This window comes from Aegilops tauschii, chromosome 7 (assembly GCF_002575655.3).
Source record: "Aegilops tauschii subsp. strangulata cultivar AL8/78 chromosome 7, Aet v6.0, whole genome shotgun sequence".
NCBI classification, from domain to species: domain Eukaryota; kingdom Viridiplantae; phylum Streptophyta; class Magnoliopsida; order Poales; family Poaceae; genus Aegilops; species Aegilops tauschii.
This window is the reverse complement of record NC_053041.3, coordinates 510,928,378-510,949,483: the sequence shown is the minus strand read 5'-3', so window position 1 is coordinate 510,949,483 and position 21,106 is coordinate 510,928,378.

Sequence of the window (21,106 nt, the reverse complement as noted above, 5' to 3'; positions counted from 1 at the left end):
AGTGTATATATGTAATCTGTAACGCTAACGTGGACGGGCTCTTTACCCCGATTCCTTCTTTATAATATAGTACGCACACTCGTGCGTATTCGAGAAAAAATATATTTGATGTATGTGCATGTGCATTCACCTAATACTTGATAAGACATGATATAGTTGATATTGGTGAGCACTCAATTAACAAATGTTTAGTATCACGAGGTTTTAACGTGTTAGTATCTTTTAAGATATGCATTGTGAAGGTTTGCATTTCTTGTATGTTAAATGTGTTTGGTATGACATGTAACAATAAATACGTTGGCACTGGCTTATTATTTTGTATCTTTTATTTAGTAATTATTAAATGATAAAAATGTAATCAATAAATATTCTATGATATGCAAAGATGACATATGTTGGTGTATCGATCTCGTTATCAATATCTTCATGAAGTTTCGTATTTCAAACGTGTCTATATGTTTTCCACTACTGATGAAATAAGGGCTGATATGCAATTAATGTGTTACCATTATTTTGCATGTGTACTTTGCTAGGTGTTGTGTGGTGGAAGTGAGGTGCTCGATGCCAATGAATGTCAGCTCTATGTGAGTTCTCATTGCTGCAAAATTATTGGCATGGGCAGAAATGCTAGACTGGTTAACCGAGGCAAGGTTTGATCTATGTCTAGATGTGTACCGACATGTGCGTTCAATCGGCATCAAATCTACGCAAAGGGATCTAGTGGATACACATTGTCTGTTTCGCTTATTTGAAAACTTAAAACATCCCTAAAGTTTAAAATCTTTGTTTGGTACCTCTCCCATGGGGTTATAGTGACTAATGACAACTTGGCAAAGCATAACTAGAAGGATAGAGCAAACAAAGTTGCTTTTGTAAGTAAATTACTCAAAGTCAGCTCATTTGGGGTAACCACTTTTTGTATTTTTCTTGTTGAACATTACGTCTCAGGTAGTCTGTTACTGATGTCGGTACTTCTTTCTTGAGATTGTTTTGATGCAAAAAAAATTTAATGGGAGCCAATAATCAGGTCCAATAGTGCAAATTTAATAATAATGGTACACTGGCAGACATGAATCAAGGCATAATGCATGCTAATTTGAAATAGACGATTGAGAGATAAATGTGACCCTGTGAGATATACATGATTACCTAAATCATGGTGCGATTGGTGCCTGCCATAGCAACCAACTGCGTAAAAAACAATTCAAAGTCAACCATGCATGATGGGGGTCTCAAAAATGGGGAGGGTAGATAAAGTGATCAAGGGAAGATTTGGAGTAGCCACCTACATGGCCATGCTGGTCATTCTTGTTGTAGCGTCAGGACCTTCCCATATGGCTAGGTTCTTGCTCAATCATGCACACATCATGGCTAATTTCGATCAACACATGTCTGGTGTGGCACATGCAAAGACAGATTAGTAGTCGAGTCACTCACATGTCCTACGACCGCAAGTAGGTTTCCACTAGAAGTCCAGGGGACGTGGATCACTCATAGGTTCCAAACTCAATTTGGTGCGCACATCAAACATTAGAAAAAACAACTTTGGTGCATGCAATCCACATTAAACAAAGCGTCCGTCCATTGTAAGCCGCGAATAGACTCTAGTTTCCATTTTACCGGTGAAATGAACAACGATCTTAGCACAAATTTTACAGGCCATTGATCTCCACCGTGATTCAAAAACATGCAAATGGCTTAGCGTAATTATACTGTGGGGACATGTGATGTGTTAGCCCACCTTTATCCCATGCATGAGCGCTTTTGTGAGTTGTCCACCCATCGCACCATGCTAGTTTCTCTCTCCCCGTGTCTTTTTATTTGACTTCCAATCTTGAATCTCTTATATCTTTTGAACTTAAAGGCTAATATATGTTTCGTTTGCATATTTGTGATCCTTGCTAAGACTATTTTTAAACCACTCTAGAATAAATTTTGACAATTTCACCAAGTTTAAAATATTAAAACTTGAATTCATAATATTTACTTTTTTTGCCAAACTTCAACAAGTTTTAACAAGTCCCATATGAATCAACTCAATTCGTAATATTAAGTTTATGTTTAGGTTTAGGGTTTTAGTTTTAGGTAATATTTTAGGGTTTAGGGGTTTAGGATTAAGTTTTAATATTTGAAACTTGACAAAAGTTAATATTACAGATATAAAGTTTTAATTGTTGAAACTTGTAAATTTTAAAACTTATCAAAAATGTATTAAAGAGTGGTCTTGTTTGAAAGCTCTCGTCACAAGGAACACAAATATGGAAATGAAATATAAATTGGACTTTTAGTCCAAAAGATATAGTAGATTTATAATTGGGAGTCAAAAGAAAAAGCCTAGGAAAGTGGAAGCATAGTGCGGTTGGTGGAACATGAAAGCACCTACAAAGTGTGCATGAAGTGGGCCCCCAAAGTAATAAAGAGCTTAAATCATGCATAGGATGAATCTACTGTTCGAATCGTGCATCCCACAAAGTGCATGCGTGAACTGCTACGTGGTACAAATCACCTCTCCCAATTTTCCAAGTGCAGAAGAAAGCTATGAGGATTTGGGGACACGAAACCCCAGGTGCAGAGAGTCAGGAAGGGCGTGCATAGCTGGATAAGTAGAAATGCCTTGTTGCCGCGATAGTTTCTGCGCAAAGTAAAGTATCTTTTATAAGAATTAATGAGGCTCTCACATGATGTTTGTAGAAAGTTACAAATTAACCATGTTGCTTCATATGATTTGTTCTCTGAATAGAAGCAAGTCAAAAAGGTAGCATGCAATTGATAGCAAGTTTGGAGGGTACATGTGGAGTGAACCGGTAGCCATAATGATGCTTTGCTGGCTAGCGACATAGCAAATAAATTTTAGTTCATTTGATCATAAGTAAATGCATTCAACTTACATGTACCACACATATAATCAAATAATGCAACATGTTCGTATGAGTATTCTGTACCATCAAACAAAAGTTTTTTCACAAAGTATGGCAATTAATGTCAGATTTATCTTGTAGCTCTCTTATTGTTAGCCATTGGACTAATTCATAAAAAATCTTCCTTTTCGGTCCTAAGAGATTGATAGCGATGAGTTGGTACAAGTGTTTATCCATGATTTTCCTAGATCATGCAAACCACCTTATTACATAATAATAAATAAGAACCCAAAATAATGGCCAAATGTGCTTAGTTCTCCGACAACAACCCCAGAAATAGGCTTCATGTCCGAGAAGCTATGGTCTACGAGTAGTGCCTAAATTGGACATCCTGATTTCCATTAATTACTGCATCATCCATGGCCCGTGGGAGGTAGATTCAAGAAATTTCATGCTCATCAAAAGTTTGTCAAGACATTCCATAATTTTAACAACCTGGTCTTGTTACTTAGATTTGATATTGCCAGAACTTTTCTCGATCTCTTGTACCTTTCTTCTTCAAGTTATGTGGCGTAGATTTGGACCACGATGATGCTCACAGGTGGCACTAGCTCTATTGAATCACAGGTGCCACTACGCATGTGCTTATTAATGGACATCTTGAATCAAGGATTATAAGGGTATATACTGAGCTTGCGGTCGAAGCGGGAGCCTCGGTTATCACACGACCCTCAAACATCCTGACCACATGGCCTCCCCTTTGATTTGTGGTGGGGAAAGATGGGGCCCCTGTTGGAAATATGCCCTAGAAGCAATAATAAATGTTATTATTTATTCCCATGCTCGTAATTAATGTTTATGTTCTATGCTATAATTGCAATGGTTCTCGAGACTGCAATAACCATGAGGCTTAGAGGGAAATTCATGTGCACGTGTAGAATAATAAATGGTAAAATAGGTTCCTAGTCTCGGCTCTATGACTAGCTCAAGTGTTGCATGATGATCATGTTTTCCTGATCATGGGCATGACAATGCCAACAACTTTGAGGACACAATGTTAGAAGAACACTTGTGTTGAAAAAACCCAATTCATTGTTATACTATTAGATCACTTGCCAGAAGTTAATGATTTATAACACGAAGAAAGTTAATGTTTGCATAATTCCTTAGACCATGAGAGTATTGAGTTCCTCCATACCAGATGATGCACTTTGGGGTTTGTCTAACGTCAACCGTAACAAGGCGCTCATAACGACAGCTTACAGGTTCATCGAAAAAGTATGGCAAGGGACTAGATAGCTCAAGAATGAGAGTTGCTCCTCCGACGATGGAGAGATATTCTTTGGTCCTTCTCATTGTCCATCATTGTCTGCCCAAACACAGTGTGATTTGATCAGAGGGATACTGGAACATGGGAACAAGAAAAGAGAACAAAACTGGTAAGGAGGAAACTAGCATAGTGAACAAGTTGTTCATTCACGGGGATGGCAATAAATCTCACCTCGGGTTTTGTAAACATATCACAAAGGTATAGCATGCGAGAACTAAAGGTTCACTTGAATATCATTCGTGTGGGTATGGGGGTCAATATGAATGTCCATGGTTCCACTATTGACCATTGATCGAAAGGAGTTCCAAGTCATGTCTATGCTTCACCGAACCTGTAGGGTGACATGCTTAGGGGTCATCAATCTATTGAGTACTTTGTGGTAAGTGGTACATCTCAAATGTATATATAATTTTTTATTGTTCCATGCGATTATATTATCACTTCTATATACTTTTATAGCATTTTATATTATTTTTATGGACTAACCTAACTGCCTAGTGCTAGTTGTTGTTTTCTGCATATTTTTGGTTTTACATAAAATCCATATCTACGGATGTCAAAATACCTTGACGATTTAATACAATTTTCTTGGGGCACAAAGGACCCAGGAAGTTTTGAGGGAGAACGGGAAGAGGCAAGGTGGGCCCACATTGCCACCAAGCACGCCCAAGGCCTAGGGCGCGTTTGCATGGCTGTGTGGGGCCTACCTGCACGCGTTTCATCCATTTCACTGCCATTAATTCCTATAAATACCGAAACCCTCCATCGTATTTTTAGAAGAACTTTCCCGCCGCTGCAAGTTCCTAACGATTTTGCTCTTGTTTTGGACTCTAATTTGCATCGTTTGAAAGAAACTAACCCGTACTGATGTTGTTTTCAGCAGAACTACCATGGTGTTGTTTTTATGGAGAAATAAAAGTTCTTGGATTTGGACGAAACTTTTTGGAGAATTATTTTACAATAAATAAAAATACTGGAACCAAGACCCACTGGAGGGGGGGGGGGCTGGCTGCCCACAAGACACCAGGGCGCGCCACCCGCCTCTAGCGTGCCCTGGTGGGTGGTGGGGCCCTCGGGGCTCCGCTGATCCTAATTCTAGCGCTATATAATCCTATTTTTTCCAGAAAAAATAAGAGAGGAAGTTTCATCGCGTTTTACGTTACGAAGCTGCCATCACATCCTGTTCTTCATCGGGAGGCCAGATCTGGAGCCCATTCGGGGCTCCGGAGAGGGGGGTCTTTGGTCTTCGTCATCACCAACCCTCCTTCATCACCAATTCCATGATGCTCCCCACCGAGAGTGAGTAATTTCTTCGTAGGATCGCTGGTCGGTGAGGAGTTGGATGAGATTCATCATGTAACCAAGTTAGTTTTGTTAGGGCTTGATCCCTAGTATCCACTATGTTTTGAGATTGATGTTGATATGACTTTGCTATGCTTAATGCTTGTCACTAGGGCCTGAGTGCCATGATTTCAGATCTGAACCGTTCATGTTTTCACCATTATATCTATGTTCTAGATCCGACCTTTCAAGTCATATGCACCTGCTACATGTTGTGATCCGTAAACCCTAGGGTGACAGTAATTGGGATACTTTTCGGCGATGACCGTAGTTTGAGGAGTCCGTATTCACTATGTGTTAATGCTTTGTTCCGGTTTTCTATTAAAAGGAGGCCTTAATATCCCTTAGTTTCCTTATGGACTCCGCTGCCATGGGAGGGTAGGACAAAAGATGTCATGCAAGTTCTTTTCCATAAGCACGTATGACTATTTATGGAATACATGCCCACATTATATTTATGAACTGGAGCTAGTTTTTTATCGCCCTAGGTTATGACTATTATATGATGAATATCATCCAACGAATTCACCTATCAATGCCTATGAGTTTTCCACATATTGTTATTGCTGCGTTACTATTGCTATTGCTACTGTTACAACTCCTACAAAATTATTGCTATCACTGTTACCGTTACTATTACTGTTACCACTGCTATCAAAACTATCATATTATTGTGCTACCGGTCACTTTTCTGCAGATATTTAATCTCCAGGTGTCGTTTAATTGACAACTCAATTGCTAATACTTACAAATATTCTTTGTATCCCCTTGTGTCGAATCTATAAATTTGGGTTGAATACTCTACCCTCGAAAACTGTTGCGATCCCCTACTTGTGGGTTATCAAGAGCTTTTTCTGGCACCGTTGTCGGGGAGCATAGCTATATTTGTTGAGTCACTCGGGATTTATATCTATTTATCAGTATGAGGAATATGAAAGATACCAAAACCAAGATCGTTCCCTATAAGACGAGGGGAGGTAAGGAACTGCCATCTAGCTCTGCACTTGATTCACCTTCTGTTTTGAGTAAGCTTGCAACACCACCACATGCTATTAATCCTGATATATCGTAACTTATTGATGATGCTACTTCTGCTATGAATGATGCTTATGATGATCCTAGTACCTTTCTTGATGATAATGTGCCACTAGGTGAATTTCTTGATGAACAAATTGCTAGAGCTAAAGATACTGAGAATGCTGAAACTGATGAAGTCTTTGAAACAGAGAATTATGAAACACCTATTAGACCTAGCTCTCCTAGATTCGAATTTTCTAAGATACCTGAGGGTTATGTTATGGATGAGGAGGTAGCTAGAGACTTTCTTGCTTGCAAAGATAGAGATGATCTTAAGAAATTATTATGCAAACTGAAAGAGAAATCTTTGAATGCTAGAATGAAATGTGATCCTAAGTTTGCTACTTCACCTATCTTTGTTACCAATAAGGATTATGAATTCTCTGTCGACCGAGAGTTAATTACTTTCGTTGAATCTGATCCTATCCATGGCTATGAAAATGAAACTTTTGTGGCATATCTTACTAAATTAAATGATATAGCCACCCTATTTGCTCATGATGAGAAAATTCGCTACTACTATATTCTCAAGCTATTTCAGTTCTCGTTAAAGGTGATGCTAAGATATGATATAATACTCTTGCTCCTGGTCATGTGCGTAGTCCCTAGGATATGATTTATTACTTCTCTGAAAAATATTTTCCTCCTCATAAGAAACAAGCTGCCTTACAGGAAATATTTAACTTTGTGCAAATTGAAGAAGAGAGTCTCCCACAAGATTGGGGGAGGCTTCTCTAATTGCTTAATGCTTTGCCTGATCATCCTCTTAATAAAAATGAAATACTTGATATCTTCTATAATGTACTAACCGATGCTTCTAGGGACTTCCTAGATAGTTGTGCTGGTTGTGTTTTCAGGGAATGAACTGTGGAACAAGCTGAGGAATTATTGAATAACATATTGAACGATTATGATGATTGGACTCTTCCTGAACCACCGCCTAAACCCACTCCAAAGAAGAGGGGTATCTTATTTCTCAGTGCTGAAGATATGCAAGAGGCAAAGAAATGTATGAAGGAAAAAAGGTATTAAAGCTAAAGATGTTAAGAATTTACCACCTATTAAAGAAATACATGGACTTGACACACCACCACCATAGGTGGTAGACGTAAATTATTTATTAAAGTTTGATGAAGGTGACATCCCTTATAATAAACATCCTAGTCAATGCTTATATGAATTTGATAACTACATAAGAAAGGAAGATCACTTCGATGCAAATGTTATGAAACAATTGAAACAAAATTCTGATATGATTGCTCGCTTGAGTGACTTATTATTTAGAATCACTAATGATGTTAGAGGTGTAGGAAAACATGCTTCTATGGTTCAAACTCAGTTATAACAAGTTGCTAAATCTCAAAGAGAATTGCTTAGTGAAATGAACAATAATATAAACGATTGTGTTGTTAGAGTAGCAACTAGAGGAGGCAAAATGACTCAGGAACCACTTTATCCTGAGGGACACCCTAAAATAATTGAACAAGACTCTCAAAGATTTAATGCTAATGCACCTAGTCCTTCTAAAAGTAAAAAGAAAAAGAAAAATGATAGGACTTTGCAAACCTCTAGTGAACCTGAAATTGAAAAACCTCCTGGAGATAATAATGATGTCTTTATCTCTGATGCTGAAACTCAATCTGGTAATGAACATTCACCTAGTGATAATGAAAATGAAAATGATGATGTTCATGAAGACACTCAACCAGACAATGCAAAAGAACCAGATAATGATGTTCAAATAGAACCTGTTGTTGATCTTGATAACCCACAACCTATAAATAAACGATATGACAAAAGAGACTTTGTTGCTAAAAAAACATGGTAAAGAAAGAGAACCATGGGTTCAGAAACCCATGCCCTTTCCACCTAAACCATCTAAGAAAAAAGATGATGGAGAATTTGAACGCTTTGCTGAAATGCTTAGGCCGGTCTTTTTGCGTACCCTGACTGATGTTTTAAAGATGGCCCCTTATGCTAAATATATGAAAGAAATTTTCACTAATAAAAGAAAAATACCTGAAGCTGAAATCTCCACCATGCTTGCTAATTACTCTTTTAAGGATGGAGTACCTAAAAAACTTGGAGATCCGGGAATACCAACTATACCATGCTCTATTAAAAGAAATTATGTCAAAATTGCTTTGTGTGATTTAGGAGCTGGTGCTAGTGTTATGCCTTTCTCTTTATATAAAAGACTTGATTTGGATAAACTCACACCTACTGAAATATCATTGCAAATGGCTGATAAATCAACTGCCATACCTATCGGTATTTGTGAGGATGTTCCCGTTGTTGTTGCAAACGTTACTATCTTAACAGACTTTGTTATACTTGAGATGCCCGAGGACGACAACATGCTGATTATCCTTGGTAGACCCTTTTTGAATACTGCATGGCTGTTATTGATTGCAATAAAAGCAAAGTCACTTTTCATATCAATGGTAATGAGCATACGGTGCACTTTCCGAAGAAACAATTCCAAGTGAATGGTATCAATGTTATCGAGAAATCTCCGACAATTACTATTGGAAGTTTTCAACTCCCTTTACCTACTGCCAAAAAGAAATATGACATACTTATTGTTGGGGATATGCATATCCCCGTTGAGGTAACTTAGTGTTTTACGAAAGTTCTTCGGGTTCATGTTAATCGAAAGTGATTGTTAATAAGACTTGATCAACCTTATTAATGGATTGTTTTCGAGAGGCATGTGGTCGATGAATTTTGTAAGCACAACCTTCTGCTCCTACCTTTTGTTTTCTGTTATTCTTAGTTAAATTAAACAAAATGCCATGTTTAGCCTATTTTCTGAATTTTCCGTGCAATAAAAAATGACCCAAAAATAAAAGTGCTCAGAATGCCTTGGAATTTTAACACGATTTTTTCTGAATATTTGAGAATTTCTGGTACAAATAACATCAGAGGGAGGTGCCCCTGGTGCCCACAAGACACTAGGGCGCGCCCTGGTGGGTGGTGGACCCCATGTGGGTGGTGGACCCCATGTGGGTCCCCTCACTTATCTCTTTAGCCCATGTCATCTCCTTCCTCCAGAAAAAAATCACCATAGCTCTCTCCCTCTCTCTCTCTCTCGTGCTCTTGCTCTCAAACCCGTGGATTTCGATCTCTTTGCTCGAAGCTCCGTTTCCGAAACTGTTTTGGGGGATTGCTACTTGGTATGTGACTCCTCCATTGCTCCAATTAGTTTTTGTTCTAGTGGTTTATATTTTGAATAATTAGCTACTCTTTATGCTGTTGTAAATGGGCTTGCATGTTGAATTCTTAGAGTTCTAAGTAGTTTGAATGCTTCATATGGCTTCTAGGCATCGTGACGAGTAGTTATTATCAATCTTGTGAAGTTTTGTTGACAAAAAAATTGTGGACCAAAATTTTCAGAATTTTATTCATAGGAATAAGATTATTATCATCATGAAGTTTTCCTCCAAAAATAATGCTAAGGAAGTCATTAGAGAATCATCGGACAATGACCTCAACACTCCGAGAACAGTAGAGGTGCGGCCGTGCGAATGGCCACATAATGCCTTCATGGAGGAGGTCGGGTTCCATCAGGAGTTTGCCCAATTCATTGCAAATGTCGGGCTGACCGACTTCCTCGCAGCTGAGTGTGACCAACACCACCTCCTTACTAATTCCTTTGTGCAAAAAATTTATTTTCTCAATAGGAACAACCCTCCTGAGGTGCGGTTTAATTTATATTTTGAAACCCATCAGATACTGCTCACTGACTTTTGTGACATATGTTTGCTTCCCTCTAATGGGGAATTAAGAGAGTCTAGACCGGCATAGTTTGAGGACTTCCTCGTCACTTTGACAGTGGGTGAGGAAAGAGGCATGTCGAAAGCCACCGCCACTCGTTTGTAGTTTCCTTCTATGCATTACTTTGCTTTATTCAATGCAAAGTGTTTAACTGCTAGAGAGAAAGCCGGTGCACTTAGTGCTCCCGACCTCGCCATTTTACGCCGTGCAATGCACAATGATCACACCTTCAGCCTAGGGGCTATTATTGCACGTCACCTGCACCTCAACAGAACTAAGGGCAAAATTCATGGCGGTATTTATGCCACTCGCCTAGCGAGTCATTTTAATGTTTAGATACGCCACCATGATTATCCTTTGCCCCGAGCTTATCTAGATCACTAGTCGATGGTAGCTCACTAGTTTATTGATGTTGCTGACTCCTTTCATGACATTCGTTATAACTTGGTATTCAGCGAGGATAGCTGTGATATTATCCCGTTGCCTGCACCTACTTTGTTTGATTCTTTTGCTAAGCACGGATACAGGGTCATGCCCGAGGACATTACTGCCTACCGGAACGCCCAGGCAGCAGAGGAGCAGGAGCCTCAGGATTGGGACGCTCAGGTGCCGCCACCCCAGCACTTTCACATGGGACTGGATGGCTACTTCGGGTGGTGATTACCAAGCTAGTCCAAAAGCGTAAGCTTGGGGGAGTACGTATTTCCACCCACATTATATTCATGTTCACAATTTCATTCCAGTTGTCGGTGTCCTTACTTTTTCATTGTATTATCCATGATTTATTTTTTCTCATTTTCTTCTTGTGTGTTTGAAAAACTTTGAGAAAATACAAAAATATTTCCTGCTTCTTTTCGGTTTTCCTTTCTAGTTTATTTAGTTGTAGTATTAAAAGAAAAACCCAAAAAGATTTCCCAATTTCCTTTTGCTTGTTGGGAGCTTTCCTGTGTAAATACTTTTCTCATTTTTTTCTTCCTTCTTTAATTTGCTTTCTTCAAGAAAAACTCAAAACTCCAAAAATATTTCAGTGTGTTTCTCTGAATTTCTTTTCCTTTTCTTTTGTTGAGTCGTACCAAGGAGAAGACTGATACGTCTGTGTCGTATCTACTTTTTCTAACACTTTTTCTCTTGTTTTGGACTCTAATTTGCATGATTTGAATGAAACTAACCCGGACTGACGTTGTTTTCAGCAGAACTACCATGGTGTTGTTTTGGTGTAGAAATAAAAGTTCTAGGAATGGAACGAAACTTTTTGGAGAATTTTTATACAACAAAAGAAAAACACTTGAGCCAAGAACCACCGGAGGGGGTTCCCTGGGGGAGCACAACCCACCAGGGCACGCCCCCTCCTGGCGCGCCCAGGTGGGTTGTGCCCACCAGGTTGCCTCGCTGACCCTATCTCCGATGCTATAAAATCCTATTTTTGGAGAAAAAACAGGGAGAAAGAATTATCGCATTTCATGAGACGGAGCCGCCGCCACCTCCTGTTCTTCATCGGGAGGCCAGATCTGGAGTCCGTTTAGGGCTCTCGAGCGGGGGATCTTCGATCTTCGTCATCACCAACCCTTCTCCATCGCCAATTCCATGATGCTCCCCACCGGGAGTGAGTAATTCCTTCGTAGGCTCGCTGGTCGGCGAGGGAGTTGGACGAGATTCATCATGTAATCGAGTTAGTTTTGTTAGGGCTTGATCCCTAGTATCCATTATGTTCTGAGATTGATGTTGCTATGACTTTGCCATGCTTAATGCTTTTCAATTTGGGCACGGGTGCCATGATTTCAGATCTGAACCGTTTATGTTATCACCACTATATCTATGTTCTAGATCCGATCTTGCAAGTTATAGTCACCTATTACGTGTTATGATCCGTAAACCCCGGAGTGACAATAGTCAGGATACTTTCCGGTGAAGACCGTAGTTTGAGGAGTTCATGTATTCACTATGTGCTAATGCTTTGTTCCGGTTCTCTATTAAAAGGAGGACTTAATATCCCTTAGTTTCCTTATGGACCCCGCTGCCACAGGAGGGTAGGACAAAATATGTCATGCAAGTTCTTTTCATAAGCACGTATGACTATTTACGGAATACATGCCTACATTATATTTATGAACTAGAGCTAGTGCCGTATCGTCCTAGGTTATGACTGTTATATGATGAATATTATCCAACGAATTCGCCAATCCAATGCCTACGAATTTTCTATATATTGTTCTTGCTAAGTTACTATTGCTATTGCTGCTGTCACAACTGATACAAAATCATTGCTATCATTGTTACCGTTACCGTTACTATCATTATCAATATTATCATATTACTTTGCTACTGATCATATTGCTGCAGATAATTAATCCCCAGGTGTGGTTTAATTGATAACTCAGCTGCTAATACTTGCAAATATTCTTTGTCTCCCCTTGTGTCAAATCTATAAATTTGGGTTGAATACTCTACCATCGAAAACTGTTGCGATCCCTATACTTGTGGGTTATAAAGACCTTTTTTTGGCGCCGTTTCCGGGGAGCATAGCTATATTTGTTGAGTCACTTGGGATTACTATCAATTTATCACTATGAAGAAACTGAAGGATACCAAGACTAAGATTTTTCCCTCTAGGACGAGGGGAGGTAAGGAACTGCCATCACACTCTGTACTTGATTCGCCTTCTATTTTTAGTAGACTTGCAACACCACCACATGCTATTAATCCTGATATGTTGCAATTTATTGATGATTCTACTTCTATGAATGTTACTCATGATGATGATAGTACCTTGCTTGATGATGGTGTGCCAGTAGGTGAATTTCTTGATGAACAAATTGCTAGAGCTAAAGAGGATGAAATTGCTAAAATTGTTGAAACTGATGAAATGCCTGAAATTGAAAATCTTGAAACACCTATTAAACCCAGCTCTCCTCGATATGAATTGACTAAGGTACCTGAAGGTTATGTTATGGATGAGGAGACAACTAGAGATTTTCTTGCTTGATGATCTTAAGAAATTATTATGCAAACTGAAAGAGAAATCTTTCAATGCTAGAATGAAATGTGATCCTAAGTTTGCTACTTCACATATCTTTGTTGATGATAAGGATTATGAATTCTCTGTCGACCCAGAGTTAATTACTTTGGTTGAATATGATCCTTTCCATGGCTATGAAACTGAAACTATTGTGGCACACTTTACTAAATTGAATGATATAGCTATCCTATTTGCTCATGATGAGAAGATTCGCTATTATCATATTCTCAAATTATTTCCGTTCTCATTAAAGGGTGATGCTAAGATATGGTACAATACTCTTGCTCGTGGTTGTGTCCGTAGCCCCCAGGATATGATTTATTACATCTCTAAAAAATATTTTCCTGCTCATAAGAAATAAGCTGCCTTACAAGAAATATTTAACTTTGTGCAAATTAAAGAAGAGAGTCTCCCACAAGCTTGGGGGAGGCTTCTCCAATTGCTTAATGCTTTGCCTGATCATCCTCTTAAGAAAAATGAAATACTTGATATCTTCTAGAATGGACTAACCGATGCTTCTAGGGACTTCCTAGATAGTTGTGTTGGTTGTGTTTTCAGGGAATGAACTTTGGAACAAGCTAAGGAATTATTAAATAATATATTGAAAAATTATGATGGTTGGACTCTTCCTGAACCACCGCATAAACCCACTCCAAAGAAGAGGGGTATCTTATATCTCAGTCCGGAAGATATGCAAGAGGCAAAGAAATCTATGAAGGAAAAAGGTATTAAAGCAGAGGATGTTAATAATTTACCTCCTATTGAAGAGATACATGGACTTGACACACCACCACCCAAGGTAATTAAGCTCAATATTATCATATTACTTTGCCACTGACCATATTGCTGCAGATAATTAATCTCCAGGTGTGGTTGAATTGACAACTCAGCTGCTAATACTTGCAAATATTCTTTGGGATGCCCAGTCCCAAAATAAAAAAATTGCAAATAATTAAACAAAACTCCCCCAGGATTGTTGTTGGTATGGACGGTACCCGTGGATTCAACTAGCCATGGATTGTGTTTGTTGGTGGACGGGGAGTAAACCTTTGCTTTTACCGCTTGGGAACCGCCGCTAATGTGTTTAGCATGGAAGATATTGATAACTCTTGGTCGTAACGTTGACAGGCAGGGTGCACCTCCCAAAATTATATTTATCTCTGATTTAAGCTTTGAGCTCTGGACCTCTGCATATCCTTGCTTCCCTCTGCGAGTGGGCTATCTATTTATTTTTATGTTGAGTCATCACCTTCTCAAACAAGCACCAGACCTAAGAGCACTATTGTCATCCTCATGCATTGTCTATAGTTAACGTTGAATGCATTATAGCTAGTTCTCTTCTACCATGAATTACAATGTTTAGTCGCTGCTTGAACTTTGGAGGTGCTCTACATTTATGTTTTGTGGTCTCAGAAAGGGCTAGCGAGATACCACTGTTGTCATATTATATCATGACTGTTTTGATAAAGTGTTGGCATTTGAGATATCTTATTATTGCTCGCTAGTTGATTATGCCATTGATATGAGTTAATATAATTTTTAAGAGTTATTGTTGACATGGTTAGTCGTAATATTTGCTGAAAACCTGGGTGTTACTTAAGCATATATATATGCACAAGAACAAAAGAGTTCGTAAAAGTTTTTCTTTATCACTTTCAGTTAATTAACTGAATTGCTTGAGGACAAGCAATGGGTTAACCTTGGGGGAGTTGATACGTGTGACACCCGGATAATTAAGTTACCGTGATCCCACGCTAATGGTGCCACATCACCACGGTTACTGCTGCTAATCTATCGTTAGATCAAAACCGGTCCAAAATTCAAATTCAAAGTTTGGTAAATAATAAAAGTTTTCAAACATTAAAATAAAAATGTTCGGTTTGTACTAAATATTTAATAGATAAATATGGTGTAGTAAACACATTTTTATAAAATGCCTAAATAATTTAAAATGATTTAAAACAGAAAAGCAAATAAATAAATAAAAGAAAATAAAATACAAAAGAGAAAAACTAAACTAACAAAAAAAACAAAGAAGAAGCACCACCCCCACTACGCTTCGGCCCAACTGGGCCAAGGTCCACCCCCACTCCATAACCCCCCCTACTCCTCCCGTACCCCGAACCCCACCGACACTTCTCCCCTCTCCAAAATATCTCCCCTTCTCCCTCGATTGGATCGGGATCGAGGGAGGAGACCGCCGCCGCCCAGATCGTCCATCGCCGCCCGGACCCCTTCGTCGGCCTGCTTCCGCTCCGCTCCGTCGTCCTCGTCCTCCTCCCCAAGTCGCTCCCCGTGCACCGTTGCCCCGTGCCCTACTTCCCCCCGTGAGCTTCCCCTCCTCTCTCCCTCGCGCCCGCCCGCGCGCTCACCACCAACCGCTCGCCCGCGCTGCGCCTAGCTGCTGCTGCTGCTGCAGCCTCGCGCCGCCTTCGCCCTACCGCGTCGCACCGCGCGCCCGCCCGCAGCTTGCCCCGCGCGGCCCGCCACTTGCCCCGCGTGGCCCGCCACTCCTCTGGCCACGCGCCCACGCGCACGCGCTGCCGGCCGCGCGCCCTGCTCCCGCGACCGCCCCCGCCGCACCCTTGCTTGGACTCGCCCCTGCCTCCCGCTGCCACAGCTGCCCCGTTCCCTCCCCTCGCGCTCGCCCGCTCCGACGCGGGCCCTGGTCGCCCGTCGCCCCCTCACCGGCAATGCCTACCCGCGCCCTGCCGTGCCGCACCGGCCGTGCCACCCCGTCACCCCTGCTGCCTGCGCCACCGCCCGCCTCGCGCACGCGCTCGCCCCCCCCCCCCCCCCCCGCGCTCGGGCTTCCCCGCCTCTGCTCGCCCACCGGCCGCCCGCGCCGTCCGTGGCTCGCGCGTGGCCGCCCCCTGCTTCCCCCTCGACGCGCTCGCCTCGCGCCTCGCTCGTCGCCATCCCTGGCCTCGCCCCGTCCACTGTGGCTCGCCCCCCACTGGCCGGCGTTCTGGCTGCCGGCGTCCACACCGCGGGCTGCGTCCGGGGCCAGCCCCGTTCGGCTTCGGGCACGGGCACCACGCCTGCACCCAGCGCCCGCACCCGTATGGCCTCTATGCCACTGAACAGAGGGGCCCAGCCCCTGGAACGTTTATAAAAAAAGAATTAAAAATAAAAAATAATAAATTAATTAATTAATTAATTGACTTACTTAATTTTGATTAATGAAACTAATCAATTAACTAAACTAATTAAACTGTTAGTTAATTAATTAACCAGCCAATGACACTGGGGCCCACCCCTAATTAATTCTGATTAGGTTAATTAAAAGATAATTAAAATGGGTCACTGACCAGTGGGACCCACTGGTCAGGTTGACCAGTCAACCCTGTTGACTGCTGACATCATGCTGACGTCAGCGTGCACTGTTCTGGATAATGTTGAATTAAATTAATTAAAAAATGCTAAAATTGATTTAAATCTTTTAAAATCAATATAAAATAAACCGTAGCTCGGATGAAAATACTTTCTACATGAAAGTTGCTCAGAACGACGCGACGAATCCGGATACGTAGCCCGTTCGTCCGCCACGCATCCCTAGCATAGCAAACACGCAACTTTCCCCTCCGAGTCATCTGTCCGAAAACGCGAAACACTGGGGATATTTTCCCGGATGTTTCCCCCCTTCGCCAGTATCACCTATCCCTGCGTTAGATCACCCCTGGCACCGCGTATTACCTCGTTATGTTTTGTGATGCTTTGTTTGCTCCGTATTTATTGTTTCTTCCCCCTCTTCTCTCCGGTAGACTACGAGACTGACGCCGCTGCTGGTGCCCGATCGACTACGTTGTTGACGACCCCTCCTTCTCGGCTGAGCTTCCAGGCAAGCCCCCCCTTGATCACCAGATATCGCCTATTCTTCTCTCTACTACTTGCATTAGAGTAGTGCAGCATGTTACTGCTTTCGGTTAATCCTATTCTGCTGCATAGCCTGTCATTGTTGCTACAGTTGTTACCCTTACCTGCAATCCTAAATGCTTAGTATAGGATGCTAGTATTCCATCAGTGGCCCTACACTCTTGTCCATCTGCCATGCTATACTACTGGGCCGTGATCACTTTGGGAAGTGATCACGTGCATATGCTATATACTTTATACTGTTACATTACTTATGATACTATTCGGAGATGGGGGCTGAAGGGGCAGGTGGCTCCATCCCGGTAGAAGTGGGCCTGGGTTCCCGACGGCCCCCGACTGTTACTTTGTGGCGGAGCGACAGGGCAGGTTGAGACCGCCTAGGAGAGAGGTGGGCCCAGCCCTGGTCGGCGTTCGCGGATACTTAATACGCTTAACGAGATCTTGGCATTTGATCTGAGTCTGGCCACTGGCCTATACACACTAACCAGCTACGCGGGAACAGTTATGGGCACTCGGCGTCGTGGTATCAGCCGAAGCCTTCGTGACGTCAGCGACTGAGCAGCGCGCGCCGGATTGGAACGTAAGCCTGCTCTTGTATTAAGGGGGCTAGTTCTGCTTCCGGCCGCGTTCGCAACGTGCAGGTGTGCAATGGGCGATGGGCCCAGACCCCTGCGCCATAGGATTTAGACCGGCGTGCTGACCTCTCTGTTGTGCCTAGGTGGGGCTGCGATGGGTTGATCTTCCGAGGCCGGGCATGACCCAGGAAAGTGTGTCCGGCCAAATGGGATCGAGCGTGTTGGGTTATGTGGTGCACCCCTGCAGGGAAGTTTATCTATTCGAATAGCCGTGATCTTCGGTAACAGGACGACTTGGGGTTGTACCTTGACCTTATGACAACTAGAACATGATACTTAATAAAACACACCCTTCCAAGTGCCAGATATAACCCGGTGATCGCTCTCTAACAGGGCAACGAGGAGGGGATCGCCTGGTAGGTTTATGCTATGCGATGCTACTTGGTGAACTTACCATCTACTCTATTCTACATGCTGCAAGATGGAGGTGGCCTGAAGCGTAGTCTTCGACAGGATTAGCTATCCCCCTCTTATTCTGGCATTCTGTAGTTCAGTCCACCGATATGGCCCTTTACACATATACCCATGCATATGTAGTGTAGCTCCTTGCTTGCGAGTACTTTGGATGAGTACTCACGGTTACTTTTCTCCCTCTTTTCCACCTTTCCCTTCTACCTGGTTGTCGCAACCAGATGCCGGAGCCCAGGAGCCAGACGCCACCGTCGACGTCGACTCCTACTACACTGGAGGTGCCTACTACTACGTGCAGGCCGCTGACGACGACCAGGAGTAGTTTAGGAGGATCCCAGGCAGGAGGCCTGCGCCTCTTTCGATCTGTATCCCAGTTTGTGCTAGCCTTCTTAAGGCAAACTTGTTTAACTTATGTATGTACTCAGATATTGTTGCTTCCACTCACTCGTCTATGATCGAGCACTTGTATTAGCGCCCTCGAGGCCCCTGGCTTGTATTATGATGCTTGTATGACTTATTTATGTTTTAGAGTTGTGTTGTGATATCTTCCCGTGAGTCCCTGATCTTGATCGTACACGTTTGCGTGCATGATTAGTGTACGATTGAATTGGGGGTGTCACAAGTTGGTATCAGAGCCGAATGCCTGTAGGAATCCCCCTTCCAAACTCCTTGGCCGAAGTTGAGTCTAGTGAGTGAAAACTGTTTTACTAACATGGCAGTGTGGCTTACGGGCCCACGTCGCCCTTGGGTGGTATTAGGATCTTTTATTCCTCATCTATACTCTGGGATTCTGATCTCTCTTCTATTCGGGTTAAATAATTTTCTAAAATCTAAGTTTAGGTTCTCGAAAACGCTTTCTCCCGGAGAGCCCCTTCAGTCCAGATGATCGCCGGCTGCACATGAAGATTTCAAAGTTACTCTTTCCGGTACTCTTTCGGGACTGCCCGAAATATCCCTATGATAAATACATACACTTGCCGTTCTTACTTAGTCCCTAGTTGCTCTTGTTATTACAAGATACCCTGAAGTACTCGTTGTTGTTCCGAGAATACTTATGCCTACTGCTTTGCAGTTCCTTACCACCTGAATACCCCTACGGATAATTTCTCGCACTTATCGAGTATCTCCTCATCCCCAGTAGATTCATGTATTTCACAAAAGTCTTCGAAATGCCATTCAATCTTCCGAAAATCCCGAGCAGCCTATTCCTCTTGGAATTCTTGCTTGCTTGCATTATGGTTAATCCCATAAGTCTCGTAGTCTTATTGGCATCCCTTGTCATTATCATTTTGAGTCTGTTGACTCAATAAGTTTGCGAATACACGCAATCATCATTGATCCTTATAAATTACCTTTCCGGCTGAGCTGCCATCCTTTTAACTGGAATTGGTTCTCGACCAATCCAATTGCCGTTGATTGTACCCTAAGGCTATTCAACTTATCCATCCCTAATCAGAGCATTGCTTCTAATCCCTTGATTTGGAAATCATAATTCCTTTGCATTTGAGATTTGAGTTAGTCAGTTGTTTCTATAATCTGATCTCCTTGCATTCTTCTTCCTCTAGTTGAGTACCGATGCTCACGTCAGATCCCTTGTGGACCACCAGATCCTTTGTTGGATTTTATCCGACAACGTCCTTCATATTCAATAAGCCCGTGAGCCTTTCCTCGGATACATAATGCCTTTGGTAAATTGTATCCTCTGCTTTGTCAACCATGCTATGATTTCGAGCTGGTGATATTTACTATTGAAGCTTGTGGTATATATTTCCATGATACCCTGATGGGCTGAACCTATGCCTTCCTTAATATGTGTGAACTCGAAAGTTTTCACGAGTCATACTCTTCTCGTATTTTGCTAGATAAAATTTCAACACTACAACTTCTTTGAAAGTGAGAAGTGAATGAAAGGTTCTGCATTGGAGAAGTGGGAGTCGACCTTGAACTTTGTGTTCATGCCCATGGACACGATGTAGATCTTATCATTAAGGCTTCTCTTAAATTAATTATTCCTTTGGTATAAGTTCATCTTATATCTGGGATCTGGCCTTTTGCAATCGTGGTTCCGACCATGTTCTCCTTTAAATACCATTTCTCGGGCAAGTTTAAGCACTTGTCTTCTGTGGATCAATACACCTGTCCAACCTTAACGATCTTTCGTCGAGTATTACACCCTGGTATCTCGAGATCATCACGGGACTGCATAACTTCTTATGAGTTCTCCATCAAGTACTACATTCTCACTGATTCCAATTTTTCACGGGCTTTGAGTTATTAAACACTCAAGGACACCGATAACTGAACCGAGTCTGCACTATGGTTCAACAACTTTTAGTAATATTCTTTACTTACGAGTTTGTACCCGATCACGTCATTCCTAGCCTGTTCGGCTACATCATTACCATGCTAATATTAATTGTGCTACTTGGTCCTTCTTCCCGGAGCACAAATTTCGATGGTGAGCTAATCTTACGTCAATCTCCGTCGTCATATCATTTCGCCTTGAATTGCAAACTTGATTTCGAGTTTGTGTCATACCCATGGTTCCAGTAACCTATTGCTTCACCATTCCCTTGGTGTGATGTCGTCGCCGATCGATTACATCTTCTTGAAACCTCTCGATAAATGTGTCGTGATCATCGTATACATTTTAACTTCTTCCGAGACGTACATTGAGCTCCTGATGAGAAATTCCATGCTTGCCCCCTCGATGATTTGTGTTAACATCAACAACATTCTTGATTTCCCTCTCAACACAAACTTGTTCGTGTTTTGTGTTATACCT